This window comes from Lepidochelys kempii, chromosome 5, assembly GCF_965140285.1.
Source record: "Lepidochelys kempii isolate rLepKem1 chromosome 5, rLepKem1.hap1, whole genome shotgun sequence".
NCBI classification, from domain to species: Eukaryota; Metazoa; Chordata; order Testudines; family Cheloniidae; genus Lepidochelys; species Lepidochelys kempii.
Genome location: NC_136384.1, coordinates 60,444,007 through 60,459,135, shown reverse-complemented (window position 1 = coordinate 60,459,135; position 15,129 = coordinate 60,444,007). Strand labels below are relative to the sequence as shown.

Sequence of the window (15,129 nt, the reverse complement as noted above, 5' to 3'; positions counted from 1 at the left end):
AAACTGGCAAAGTGAAGAATTACCTCTGCTGAAAATACCCTAAGATTTTTACAAATGTTAATTAGTAAAAGCAGCATGAAGATTTATTTAAACTTGGGCACACCCCCTTCAACTATCAGCTGACAGGTCAAATTAAATTTATGTGCTTCTTACCGCTGCACAGCACACTTCATCTTATTTAAATTTATTTTTCCAGTGATGTGCTTAGCATCTGACATCTCATGCTGTTTCAGAATACCGACAGTTATTTTATTTTGCAGAATATTACAAACTTGCCCAGCTTTTTGGCTGAACTCTACTTTTTTGTAGAAGAGATTTCACAGGCATACTGAGGTTTGGACCTCACTGTTTAATAGGCATTTTCTTTATATGTGTGATTTTCTTCTAAGACAAAACTGTTGTCTATATTTAGGGCCAGATTCTCTTTTGTACTCTGGCCTCTTGCCAAAGAGATACAACCAGATTTGTTATGCTCAGCAGATGTATTGTACTTTAGGGCTCTTTCCTAGCTTGCGTGAGTTAGAGTACCTGGAGAATTAGGGAGCCTAAATTGACTCCTTGGCAGCATTCCTCCTTCCCATTCCCGTTCACCTCCCTGCGCACACGTACACACACCAATCATCACTCACCTTGGTAAAGCGGAGAATCTGTCTTTTTTCTTTTTAAAGTCTTCGATGCATATAACAACTCCAAAATGTATCAAAGTTTCTAAAGCCATTAAATATACAGTGTATTTGGAATAAGAGCTGTGACAGTATAATCACAGTGTTTTTATTACATTGAGTCACTGGCTTTCTGATGACTGGCAAAACAGGTATTAACTTTACACAGCCATGGCATGTGTTTTTCATCTCACAGCCCTGTCACACATTCCCACATGTGTGTCATGTTCCCCTGTAAGGGCTGTTCTCCACAGAATATAAAAGCCTCCTTCTGCTACGGGTTGTTTCTTTTACTCAAGTGGAAGAGTTCTGTGCTGTAGAGCTGAAGGTACTGGGTTAAAACTCTGATGGCCCCCAACCTGGGAAAAATCATTTGTGCTTGTATAATTAAAGCCTATGCATAATATGGTGAAATTAAAGTTGGAGTGTGCTATACTAAAAAAATGTTTGCACGGTATCATCTAACAAATCAATATTCTTGTTGTCTCATAAGAGAATTGAGTCTAGGAATCTTATATCTATTAATATGAAAATCATATGATTTAAACTAGCTTAGCTATTTAATTCTTAGATTAGTGAATACGCATATCTGTATAAGGTTTATGAATCATGGATTTATTTCTCCCCAGTCTTTTTAAAATGATTATTGTACTTTAAGAAAACTTGTATTAGAGGTTGAAAGTGCTAAGAGTATCATGCTGTTTCAGCTGATCTTGAAAGTTCCTTGTTTGTTATATTTCTTCACAAGATTTATGTAAAAAAAGAGAAGAGAAGAGTTAGCAGCCAACATAGGTTATTATCATAATGCATACAATACAGAGGCATGTTTATTACATTTAATATCCCAAGTAATCTGTGAGAATAGGCAATCATTTCATTATATTTTTTAAGACTGTCAAATTTCCATTAAAGGGACATCTCCTGCATTGTGGAAACAGTTGAAAAGTACAATGTTTTAAGAGGTTAAATGTGTTATAGGATTATCTTTCCATGTGCAGACATATTATGACACAAGTACTGGTGGTTCATGCATTCTGTTTAATATCTATTTTAGTAGGTATGTTTTTCCTTGATTTTTTTTTTAAAGCACATCTAGTAGAAGCATATTATGAAAGTACTGCAGCCTGGTTGCAAGTCTATATCTTTTGTGCACTGTTTTCCTTCAGGTATTATATTCATATTGGAAAAATAATGATTGAATCTTTCTAAATAATTCATTATACTTGGCATTTCAAAACTTTATTTTTGTTTGGGATTATTTTGTCCTCTAAGGTAAAATGACAAGGTAAAAACATCTTGCATAAAAACCAAGATCATCACTCTTTTTCACTGCCTATCAACCCGTTTGTGCTTAACCAAGCATTTATTTATTAGTTCTTAATGGGAAGGTCTACAAGGTTACTACACCTGAGAGAAAAATCTGTAAGACAGGCTTTCTAATTAATCACTAGGAGGGTTCAAGAAGGTCTAGTTATTTCTGTGTACAGAAGAATTTATGAAGTCTACTACAAGTGTTCATCGCTAAAACTGCAGCTAACATTTTGTTTCTTTGAGATACTGTACAGTGATAACTCTTGTGTGTAAACTGTGACAGATGTAACAATATCCTGCAATATCTGGACAAATCTTGTTGAACTAAAGTTAAGTATTTTAGGAATACATTTTAAAAAAATGCAAATTTTTATATACCATTGAGGTATTGCATATATCTCCAATTGGAAGGGGGACCAGAGCCCTCTAGGAACTAAGAACAATTGGGGGTGGTTAGGAAAATTCATTCAGGTTGTAACACCTGAGGACTACCATCACCTGGAGAGAGGCTTGCATACACTGGTTCAAACCGAATTCTCCAAGAGTCTAGGGTTGCCAACCCTCTTGGTTTTGCCGGGAGTTTCCCGGAATCATGCGCTATCTCCCGGAGGCTACTGACGCCAAACCAGGAGATTTTAGGCTCTGAAAGTCTGGCGGCGCAGCTGGGCTAAGGCAGGCTCCTTTCCTGCCCGGGCCCCACACCGCTCCTGGCTGGCATGTCCCTGCAGACCCTGGGTGGGAGGGCCCCGGCAGCTCCGTGTGTTGCCCCCATCCTAAGTGCTGACTCCGCAGCACCCATTGGCCTAGGGGCTGCAAGGATGTGCCAGCCACTTCTGAGACCGGCGTGGGGCCAAGGCAGGCAGGGAGCCTACCTTAGCCCTGCTGTATCACCGACTTGGAGCTGCCTGAGGTAAGCGCCTCCTGGCCAAAGCTTACATCCTGCATCCTCTCTGGAACCCCAACCCCAGCCCGGAACCTCCTCCTTCACCCAAACTCCCTCCCAGAGCCCGCACCCCTTCCTACACCCCAGCCCTGAGCCCCCTCCAGCACCCAAACTCCCTCCCAGACTTTGCACCCTGCAGCCCCTCCTGTATCCCAACCCCCTGCGCCAGGCTCAGCCCGGAGCTCCCTTCCACGCTCCGAACCTCTTACCCCCAGCCCAGAGCCCACACCCCCTCCCACATCCCAAACCCCTTCCCCAGCCCAGTGAAAGTGAGTGAGGGTGGGGGAAAGTAAGCAACGGGGGGAGGGGGAATGGAGTGAGCAGGGCAGGGCCTCAGGGAAGGAGTGGGGTAGGATGTGGAACAAGGGTGTTTGGGTTTGTGTGATTAGACAGTTGGCAACCCTACCAGGGATCAACAGACAAAGAAAGCGTTTTGGGGTAAATTTCCTGAGTAAAAACTGACTCAGGGACTTCTATGATCCAGCAAATAGACAGGACTTCTGGACAAAAGGGCCCAAATCCTTTGGGAGGTCTTGGAAGATCTTTTACCCGCAGAGGTCCCAACAAGACTTGGATGGCTTGTTCTGAGCAGAAGCTGTGATGAACTTATGACCACAGGAAAAACCTCTTTGTGAGGTGTGAAGGTCTAATCATCAACCAAAGCCCTTGTTGGAGTGAGGAGGTGATCTCTAGTGATCTTATTAGCATGCATGTAGAGTCTTTTATTGTTTTTAATATGTTTTCTCTATAATGCTTTCACCTTAATAATAAAAACGGTTACTTAGAAAGAATTCTGGTAACTTATAACTGTTGACAATTATACTGTCTACCATGTCAGAGAAGAGAAGCAAAGCAAGCTTTCTAGCCTTCTTTTGCTGGGGATGTTACAGTATAGTCAGAGGACTATGCAGCTTGTAAATGCCCTGGTCAGAAAGAAGAGAGACATGGGTCTCTGCCCCAAAAGAGGTGATGGCTGAGAACCCAGGAGTCTAGAATGGGTGCCCCTGTTGGACCACAGAGAGGAAAAACAGCTGCAGTTACCCTGAACTGTGACACATAAACTCTTGTCATTGTGTGCAAACACACATACAAAGCTGTGGAGCGACTTATCCGGCATATTGTCAGTTTGTCCATATACCATCCAGGAAGGGAATGGTGGGAAGAAAGGGAGAAGAAAAGGAAATGGGGAATATTTAGGGGCTAAATTCACACTCTGAGTGGGGATGAAAGAATAACTTCAGGGAAAATGCACTCAACAGAAACCGTATTCAGTATGGCTTCCTTGATAGCACAAGTTGAACTTTATTTTGATTTAGTTGGGAAACCAGTTTCTGTCCATATTGGAAAACCTGAGCTTATTTTAACAAGACCGATCAAAGCACATTTTTGGGCCTTGGCTGACCCACTAGAGTGGGTCACCCCCATTGACTTCTATATTTGGGGGGCAGCTCTAGTCAGGCTAATGGGGCTGTGTGGGGGGAGCAAATGCCACGCCTGCCAGAGGCTTGCAGTTTGGGGGGGGAATACCTCCCGCAACTGTAAACTACATCCATGGTCACCCCTGTAGTGTAAGGCCAGGGAAAGCTCTCTCTCTCCTGTTGGAGCATAAGCACCATCAAGGTTTGGGAAAGCTGAAAGAAAGACACCCCCCTCCTTTTAATGTGCTGGGACATTGGAGGAAAGTTCTGAGAAAGCAATATCCCTTCTCCACTCCACTGCCCATCCACTGAAGCATGGTCATCTGTAGGGGAAGCCTTTGTTGCACACCACCATCAGCAGGAATAGGGAGAAAGTCTTCATTCTGGGACACCATCATCCATGGTAGAGTAGTCCAAAAAAGCTCCCCCTACTCACTGTGGCAATGTAATTTGGGTGTTGGGGAAGGCATCTCAAGGGAGTCCCCTGCTGGGATATTACTGCCTCTGCTCAATATCTCTTTCTTTATCCTGTCTCAACAGAGGTGCAGTAGGGAGCTTTTCACAGCATTGACTACTGCTAAGAACCCTGGATCTGCACATGCTTTGATGAGCCCTATAGCTTTGGCTCCAGAATGAGGCTCAGTATATCACTCTTAATGAGTGGAGATAGGGGCTAAACATGCTCAGAACAGATTCTCTTTCTCTTTCCCTGTTGTAGTCTCTCCTAAATTACAGCTTCCTACATTGTGTAGTATGCTAGCTTTGGTCTTGCATTTTAAGTGAAAAATCCTGTACATATAATGTGTATATAATAAATCATAGCAGGCAATACAGCAAGTATCTGAGTAGGTTTTCATGACTACAGTACCATTTTTGCTGCTGAATTCTTTTGTGTTTGGAAATCCCTGAATGTAAAATAGCCCAATAATAATTTGTTTAAAAATGTAATATTTCTTTTATACTGTATTTTCACTCAAGTATCAATTATAGATAATAAAATCATTTTCCTGTCCATAGTTATGCAACTATTTGCAGCTCATTTACATGCCAGATATATTTTAAAGAATAAGTATCTGAAAGCTGTCTTAGTGGTGCAGCAGCACATTTAAGTGATGTAGAAGAGACATCAGAAAGCTCCCTTCCTTGGTGTTTTCAAATCTCAACAATATGGAGATTTATTCATCTCCAGGAGAGGATGTAGTCTTCACCTTGCCTAAGAACCATTTGCCAACCTCCTTAGAAGCTATAATCTCTGCAATATTGGCCTTTTTTTATTCCAGACGTGAGAAACCATGGATGGCACCACACCAAAATTTCATCCAATGAATATCTCCAAATAAGATAAGCTTGAAAGTTTCAGATTGTACAGAACTTGATTTTACGTATAAGACCTTGGTAAATAGGTCCAGCATGGCCAATTTTTAAGTCTACTTATCTTTTTTATAAGTAATTTCATATTCTTTATCTAAATAATGTTTCACTGTCGTGGGTTTGGAAGTCAAGCTGGGAAGAATGGCCCAATTAACGTATTAATCATGGCTTGCTTAATAAAGCATGCTAAAGTAATTGTTTTCAATTTGTTAAGAACTGATAATGGTCATTAATGTGATAGTTGAAGGGGAGAAAGAAAAGGGGCGCTGGCATAAAATGGATGACTGAGGCCTTGTCTACACTACAGGGAAGATCGAGCTAAGTTGCGCAACTTCAGCTACATGAATAGCATAACTCAAATTGACATAGCTTAGATCTACTTACCACAGGGTCCACACTACGCTATGTCAACAGGAGACGCTCTCCCGTCTACTCCCTTTGCACTTCTCATTCAGGTGGAGTAAGCAGTTGACGGGAGAGCAATCTGCTGTCGATTTAGTGGGTCTTCACTAGACATGCTAAATCAACTACCGATGCCCCGGTAAGTGTAGACAAGCCCTCTAGATATTCCCAGGGAATATTGCCTAATATTATGCATGTCTGGAAGGGGAAAAATTATAAGCAGCTGAAATTGATATTTTTAAACTAATGGTTTTATGTTGCCTACACAGATCAGATCCATAGTCTTAGGTGCATGTGGGTGTTCCTTTTGCCAGTACCCTCTCAAAAAACTTTGGTGGTTGGGAGGTGGGACATATACTAGCTCCATTATTGTACAGAAAGCTCGACTGAAGGTGTTATAAGGAATTGAAGCCCTGTCCTGCCACTCACTTCTTTCCCTTGCTCAGATCATGTAGTCAGAACCCATGTAACTTCTTTCCTCTGTTTTTTGTCAGCTGTTTTCCCCCCCATTTTGATTGTACTCTAATTGTCTATAATAGTCAGTGAAAAGTTGTGCAGTTACTTGGTGTAAATTTGTGCCACTGTGCAGTTTTTCTTTTTTCTTGATGCTGTTTCACTATCAAGTTCTGCCTTTCAAAAGGCAGATCATTTACATGTTTTGTTTCTGAGGTAACCCAGAACTATTGCCAGCAGTCATTCTCATAGTCACTTCAGCAACGCTGCTATATTTGAGACATCATAAGCAGCTACAAAGAAGTGCTTAGCTACATTAGGTTAGGGTTCAGGATGTTTCCTGGTCATGGCAAAAGGTCTTCTAATCAGTGTTGACACCAAGGCTGATCAGCCCATATTGCCCACGCAGACCCTAGAACATAGCTTCTATAAATATAAAGTGAGACCAAGAGGATGTAATTCTGGACTTGAAACCCAAGGTAGAGGTGGTCAGGTTTAAGGGATGATGGTAGAAATACACATGAAACTAGACGTACCAGAAATAACCTCAGTCCCTATCTCACATAGCAGTGAGGCTGAGTCCTCTTTCTAGCTGTCCCTGTTCAAGGGAGTAAAGGTGAAGCAAGCTTGTTGCAGTGGACTCAGTAGTCCATGAATGGCACAGAATTTTGCTTCCAAATTCAGTCTTAATTTGTTACTTCAATCTTTGTTTAATACCCAGTTCTGCTACCTTTACTCACGTTTAGCAATACCTTCCCCCACAAATAGTCCCACTGAAATTAAAAGCCCATTACATAGCAAATTCTTATATTATGAACATTGCCTTTTGTAGACTTTAAAAAAACCTCTATCTGTGTCTAGCCTTCTCTTTTCCTCACAATACTAAAAGCACTTCTCCTCAGCAGTACCTCCAAAAAAATTTGGCGTTTCTAGGCCTGTCTAGAGGTATGTTGAGTCACAAAAAGCATTACATAATTTTTAATGTACATTCTCAGAAGAACTATAGTAGAGATTTTCAAAGCCACCTACACTATTTGGGCACCCAGACTCCTTTTAAAATTAATGAGAAATGGGCAACCAAATGCCTTCAGTAGCTTTGAAAATCTCAACCCATAACTTTGACTCCTTGTCTAAGTTTTGCTATCCTTTCCAGAAAAACTGTACCCTTCGATATGATTTGGTATGTAAAATCTCAGTAAGATTGGCTTCTTTATAGAGACATTTGTGCTGGAAATAAAGCTGGTAATGGAGAGCTAGCTTCAACCTTAAGTATGGAGTATCTGCCACTGCTCCATAATTAGGCTTTAATTCTTACAGAAACTTCCATTAATTGGATTTTTCACAGAACTTTTTTTGTTTGATTTAAAGTACCACGTAGATTAGTTATAGAAACTTCATTTAAATATGGATTTAATTAGAAATGTTTTATAATTTTAATGAGTCTTAAAAGTCTTTTGATGAGCAGTCTGTGTAATTATGGTATTTAAAATGATTGGATAAATGCATACTTTATAATTTACCTTTCTCGCAACTGTGTTTTCATGTAGGTTATTTTTAACATGAAGAATTGTTTCATTTGTGTCAGCCTACCCTCCCCCTCCTTCCAGAAAATGTTTTATCTCTGAAATAAAATTAAATATGCATGATATTAGTAGTATTGGATAAAATTGTAACAGTACAGTTAAATCAATCAAAAATAGGAAAATTATTTTGTTTTTGTTAGCGAAGAGACTAAATTGTTAATTTGTTATCCAGAAGTAAATTACAGACTAGCATTGTACAAAAAAAATGTGGGTTGGGCCTTTTGTGTCTGAGGAAATTACCTGAAAAATTACTGCATAGGGTACATTGCACTAGGTATTGTGTTATCAGCAATCTGCTTCACTGCCACAACAGAAAGAAAAAGATTCTCAGCAAACTTGAGAAGTAAGTTTACAGAAATAGCATTTAAGGGGGGGGGCAGAGAATAGGCTCTTTTTTATGAACAGTGGAGTCTTCTCACCCCCAACCTGTGTGATCTCAAATTACCCACGTGTTGTAGATTATCAAATTGATCGATGAGTAGTGGTATACATTAGTTTCTGCATCCCTAGTACACATTTTCCAGCTTTTCATTGCTAGCCAGCAGCCACACTTTTAGAGGGATAACCCAGCAATGATATCTGAAAGATAAACAAATCTGTCCTCTTCAACTACACTTAACTTTTCTGCATACCATCCTGGCCAGCCTTATTTTAAGAATATACATTTGAGTTTTAGAGGTATAGTCTGGGAAGTTTTCTAAACTTATCTTAAAACAAAAAACAATAAAAAAAGCATAATGAGTCCCTCCACCACAGCTGCACTTCTCATTAGCAGTGCTATTGGAGTAACAACATAGAATTTATTTTCTGGGTATGATATTCACCCATGTGCGGAGGGCCAGCATAAAGCTGATTGCAACTCTTTTTCTTCCATGAGCAGTGCTTAGCTTGATAGGAAGGAGGACGACAATATTATGGGTGAAAACATTTATCCAGCAGTCTATGCCTGCAACAGATTATATCCGTTGTGCCCCCAAAGTATGGGTTAAACCAGCAGTTCTTAAACTGTGGGTCTTAAAAGTGGGTCATGACCCTGTTTTAATGGAGTCACCAGCGCTGGCTTAGATTTGCTGCGGCCTGGAGCCGAAGCCTGAGTACCAGTCCCAGGGCCAAAGCTGAAGCCCGAGCCCCTCTGCTCAGGCCAAAGTCGAAGCCAGAGGGCTTCAGCCCTGGGTGGCGGGGCTCAGGTTACAGGCCCAGGCTTTGGTCCCCCTCCTTGGGTCATGTAGTAATTTTTGTTGTCAGAAGGGGGTCGGGATGCAATGAAGTTTGAGAACCCCTGGGTTAAGCAATATTGCTAATGTGTTCTTTTTAGTCAGACTCCAGAATCAGTATAGTGTCTATGAACAGTTTAGAAACCATTAGTAAACAGTTAATTTTCAAATATGATTAATATTCCGGCATAAAGATAGATAGCTGGCAAAGCATGATACCTTAGCATTTCCATCATTCTTTACTATCTGAATCAAGCAAGGCTCAGAGTTGGATAAAGTCACACTCTGGATTAGAATTTCAACCTAGATAGTAAATTTACCATTGGTTCAATAGAATTAGAACTAAATTACAAAACTTTGTGCATCAGAGATGGGTATTTTTAAAATAAAAAGAAAAGAGGAATGAAAATGAGAACTTAAATGCCTTTAAAAACCATCTTTAAACAGCAAATTAATTTTATGGCATTTTCAAACCAATTTGGATGTCTGCCCTTATGACAATTTTTGAACATGACAATTTCTAAACCTCAGAAAAATGGCTGGAGAATGGGTTACTCTATTATTGTGTACATTTCTATTTTTCAGACAAAAAATGTAGGCAATGTGCATGATGCTTAGGCATATTTAGCTGAATGAAAACACCAAAATGTTTTTGATATTATATAGTATATAAATAAATGGAAATCCTTTAGTCTCTCATTTTAGTTGCTAAATTGTCTTGATGGTTGTGAACTATAAGGACTCTTAAAATGATGAGAAAGCATTGTTCCACCAATGGCAAATTAATTTTGAGGAGAATAGTAAAGATTTCAACTAAGGACATGCATGTGGGATTGCTTCTTTGGATTTCATGATGCTGAAAGGGAAAAGGATTCCTATAAAGAATTTCTGTGAATGTTATGCTATGCATAGTGCAAGCAAGTATCTTTTATTTTGGAGATTTTAAATTAATGCATTTTATACATGTTAATTAAAGGTGACTTGATCATCATACCTATGTTCATTGGTAGGATTCTACTCTTGCACTTTCATAACATTTTAAACTCACAATATAAAATGAGTCCACAAAGGAAGTGTGCTAGCAAGCATAAATATGCATGTATATTGTGGAGGTATGTGCCACTATCTTCAGAACACAATTCCTGGTTGGTAATGGGTGTAACAATATGAGATTCATACAAAAAGACTGGATGTTAAGCAGAACTTCTTTGGTCTAGAAATCAGGCATGAGCTCTTGTGAGAATATTCTGGTAAGATTTCCAGTATTTCTGTTTGTTGGTTTAATTTCTAATAACATGGTCAACAAACAAGGAAGCACAGAAGCAAGCAAAAATGAAAAATAGTTCATAATACTTTATTAAATCTCAAAAAAAACCCAAACTACTTTATTTTGGTACAATATTTTAAGTGAAATTTTGGATTAGTTCCTATTTTAGACAAACTCATTCTCTTCACTCCTAGTGACTATTACAATATTTGGAAGTCCTGGTAATTTTCTTGGGCACAGACACATATGAACTTTACACATAATCCCCAAGCAAAATGTAACTTATGATACCCTGTGTGGTAGTTTGTTTCCTGATGAAACTTGGTTTGAAGCCAAGCAGGACAGCATTGGCAGAGTGTGACATTCTTCCATGTTCTCTGACTTTGTGAAATCAACTCTTTAGCAAAAGGCCTACATCTAAAATTGACATGTTTCAGAGTAGCAGCTGTGTTAGTCTGTATCCGCAAAAAGAACAGGAGGACTTGTGGCACCTTAGAGACTAAAATTTATTTGAGCATAAGCTTTCGTGAGCTACTATGCTCAAATAAATTGGTTAGTCTCTAAGGTGCCACAAGTCCTCCTGTTCTTTTTACATCTAAATTGTGATATGTGGGGTTTGCCCTACTTGCTTCAGATTATAAATTATTTTTCTACACATACTTTAAGGAATCTGAAGAACAGGCTATTTTAAGCAGAATGAGCAAGAACATGGTGAGCCCAGTCCTGCAGGGACTGTACTCATAGGACCTCTGTTTGTAATACCTACAAGCTCTTAACAATAATTTCAGCAGTGGTAGCATGTTTTTCCTACTCAGGTTAGATTGATTAATCAAAAAAGGCTGCCCTTCTGTGCATGCGCTTGGGAAATATTCTTCTTGCCCTGACCGCTAGAGCTTGTCACAATCCCGTCCTTCCCTACTTATCCCCTTTTTATCTCTTTCTACATCCACCACCATTCTCTCTCTGCTTTTCAGGGACGGACAACCTTGTACAACCAGTTATCAGTGTGTTACACAAACCTCCACATTTTTTCTACACTGCCCGTTTTACATAAAATGCATTCACTAAGCTGTAACATGAGGCCATTACCCCAGTTCTCCTACAAATCTCTCCTGAGCAACTTCTTCCATGATATCTGGATCTCAGGGCCTCTTACATTTCATTACATTGGAATTTAAAGTGCTTCAAAGAGTGTGGTAGAAGATTCAAAATGAGGCACCAATACTGTGAACTCCTGCAGTTCATCTTCCATGCAGATCAGAGAGGTTTCTGGCATGAGAACGTGGGGCTATTCTGGGACTGGTGGTGTGCTTGGATCCCAGATACTGGTATGCCAGTCAGCAAGTTTTTGGAAATGGTTGGGGGATATTGAAAGATTGATGATGGATTGTCATGTAAAGCAAATGCAATAGATGAGACATTAATAGGGTTAGTTAAGATTTGGAGAAGCGTAAGATAAAGATGAACCAAACCTCCAATCCTTTTGAGCATGACCCATCAGTGGTGCCTAGGCTCCTAAAACTTTTAATGTAGGCTGAAACAAGCATTTTACTCTGCCTTTGAAGTATCTGTGGCATAGTTTAAAATATGCTATAAGATGATATATAAAGAATATTTTTACACATTCCCCTTTCTCTCTTCTGGGAATGGTTTCAACCAGAGGTGTGGATACTTCAGAAGCAGTTAAGTCTTGAGCTGATGTTGAAATTTCAAGTGCCAGTTTTATGATCCTAGGGCTTTTTATTTCTAAATCTATCATTCCTTATTAAAAAGGCATGAGAAGTTAAAGTTGTTTCAATATCTTCTTCTGTCAGTATTTTATACTAGAATTAAGTTCACATGATGATCCACAAACAGGCCAAGAGAGGATTGTTTGATTTGAGAAAAATGTGGAAAGACTTGTTGTACATTAGAAATTTTCATTAAAAAAATAAAAATCCATCCATTTATTATCTGCAGCTACTCACTCATGGTTTCTTTTTCCAGCAGCTTTGTGTTCTTTGTTTTTATTTTTACAAATTAGAAAAAAAGTGCAGAACTGGGAGCCGCATAGTTTGTAAAGGAATATGAAAACTTTCAGCTTTGGCACCAGTCCAGATCTATTTCAGTCAGTCAAGACATTATTACATGTGTGTCCTGTATGAAATGTGTTTGTGATTCCAGTCCAGTTCTTGGGGCCAAGTACGTGTTTCACAGACAACTACAGATGGCACTACTTGGCAAGCATTTTGACAGTTACAGCAGAGTCTACCTGAATCACTCTGTCGGACACAGGATACACACATGGTAGAATTATAGGTAGATGATAGCGTAGAGTGGTATAAAAATTTTAATCAGCATGAGTTTGGTATGGCCCAATTATTCATGAATGGCACAGTCAAAAATGAACTATGCAAGTCATCCAAAAAAGTCTCCAGTTCCCACATTAAGTGAGTCATTAGCTATAAGCTAAAATGATAGCACCAACAAACCTTTCACCAAAGTTTGCATGACTTGCACAATGTTGTTGTAATGCATGTCCTTTCTTTTTCCCATCCCCTTCCTGCTGTTTGTTAGTCAGATTCACCACATCATGTCTATATTAGATGGTAAGATTTTTATGGCAGGGAGTAGGTCTTTGTTTGTTCTGGAAAGTGACTAGCATGCTTTTAAGCCCTGTAAAAATAATAAAAAATGCCAATGGATACAGATGATTTCCAGCTTTTCAGTTGCACACACACTGCACTTGCTAACAACACGGCAAAGTCCAAAATCTTGGGACCTTCCATGCATCACATTTTTATGTGCAGGAAAACTGAAAATCTTAGTATTATATCAACTGACTAGTATGTGACTTTGAAATTAATGGAACTTATGATGTGTGCAGTGAAATCATTACCCAATAGCACTATGCAGATGGAAATAGACCTATGGACCTATGGTAGATATCCTGCTTGAGTTCACCAAGACTCTAATAACATCTTACATCTTTCACAAAGATAAAAGACAAACTACAGTTCAAAAGAGGTTAAAAGTAACGTCATAGAGAGGAGGGGTTTCTGATGCAAGTTAACACATTAGCAACATCACCATTATCATCTCCTTAATGCACACGTAGACGGTAGAAGTAATACAGTACACTCAGACATCTCTACAACTCAGGCCAAAATTTTCAAAAAGGGGTACTAAATATAGATGTGAGCTTAAATTTAGCACCATTTTTGAAAATGTTGGCCATGTTATTTAAATGTGAGTAGTTTATCAAGTGTGTTTCGAGCCCATTTTCCCCTGACGGCTTGGGACTTCCAGAACCCTGCCTTGTTGAGCCAGTCACTCTAGCCTGCAGCAACACAGACCCAGGTCTGGTCCAGTCCCCAAAACTGCAGACTTTAACCAAAAACTGCTCAGCAGGTCACCTATCTCCAGCACCCAGTTCCCAATGGGATGCTTATACAGGGTAAATTTGTAAATTGTCTGCCCCCTATAACTAATAGAGAGATATGCACAGCTGTTTGCTCCACCAGGTATTAATCACTTACTCTGGGTTAATTAACAAAAGTGATTTTGTTAAGTATAAAAAGTAGGATTTAAGTGGTTTCAAGTAATAACAGACAGAATAGGGTCACCAGATAGCAAGGGTGAAAAATTGGGACAGGGGGGGAGAGGGGTAATAGGCACCTATATAAGACAAAGCCCCCAATATTGGGACTTTCCCTATAAAATTAGGACATCTGGTCACCCTAAGACAGAACAAAGTAAGTCACCAAGCAAAATAAAGCAAAAAACACACAAGTCTAAGCTTAATACATTAATAAACTGTTTATAGGTAAAACAGAAATCTTACCCTCAGAGATGATCCAGTAAGCTTCTTTCAGACTAGACTCCTTCGTAGTCTGGGCCCAATCCTTTTCCCTGGTACAGTCCTTGTTAGTTCCAGCAGACATCTTAGGTGGAAACTAGGGGTGTTCTCATGACTGGCCGCCCAGTTTGTTCTGTTCCACCCCCTTCTATAGCTTTGGCACAAGGCGGGAATTTTTTGTGTGTCTCTGGGTCTCCACCCCTCCTTCTAAATGGAAAAGCACCAGGTTTAAGATGGATTCCAGTATCAGGTGACATGTTCACATGTCCTGTGAGACCCCAGCCTCCATTCTTCCAGGGATGGCCAGCACATACCCAGGAAGGTTTGCAAGTAAACAGAGCCATTTACAACTAATTGTCCTAGTCAATGGGAGTCATCAAGATTCTAAACCATCATCAGTGGCCCACACTTTGCATAATTACAATAGGACCTCAGAGTTATACTTCATATTTCTAGCTTCAGATACAAGAATGATACATGCATACAAATAGGATGAACACACTCAGATTATAAGCTTTGTAATGATACCTTACAAGAGACTTTTTGGCTAAAACATATTCCAGTTACATCATATTCATACTCACAAGCATATTTCCAAAAACATATGGAGTGCAATGTTACATGGAGAAATGAAAGAAGCTACCTTAAATCTGAGGGCTGTTAAAAA

General features: G+C 39.6%; 1 protein-coding gene across 10 annotated transcripts in view; it reads left to right on the top strand.

Moving 5' to 3' along the window:
* Nucleotides 1-15,129, top strand: part of KIAA0825 (KIAA0825 ortholog) — a 419,202-nt gene that overhangs the window by 360,588 nt on the left and 43,485 nt on the right. The window lies entirely within an intron of this gene.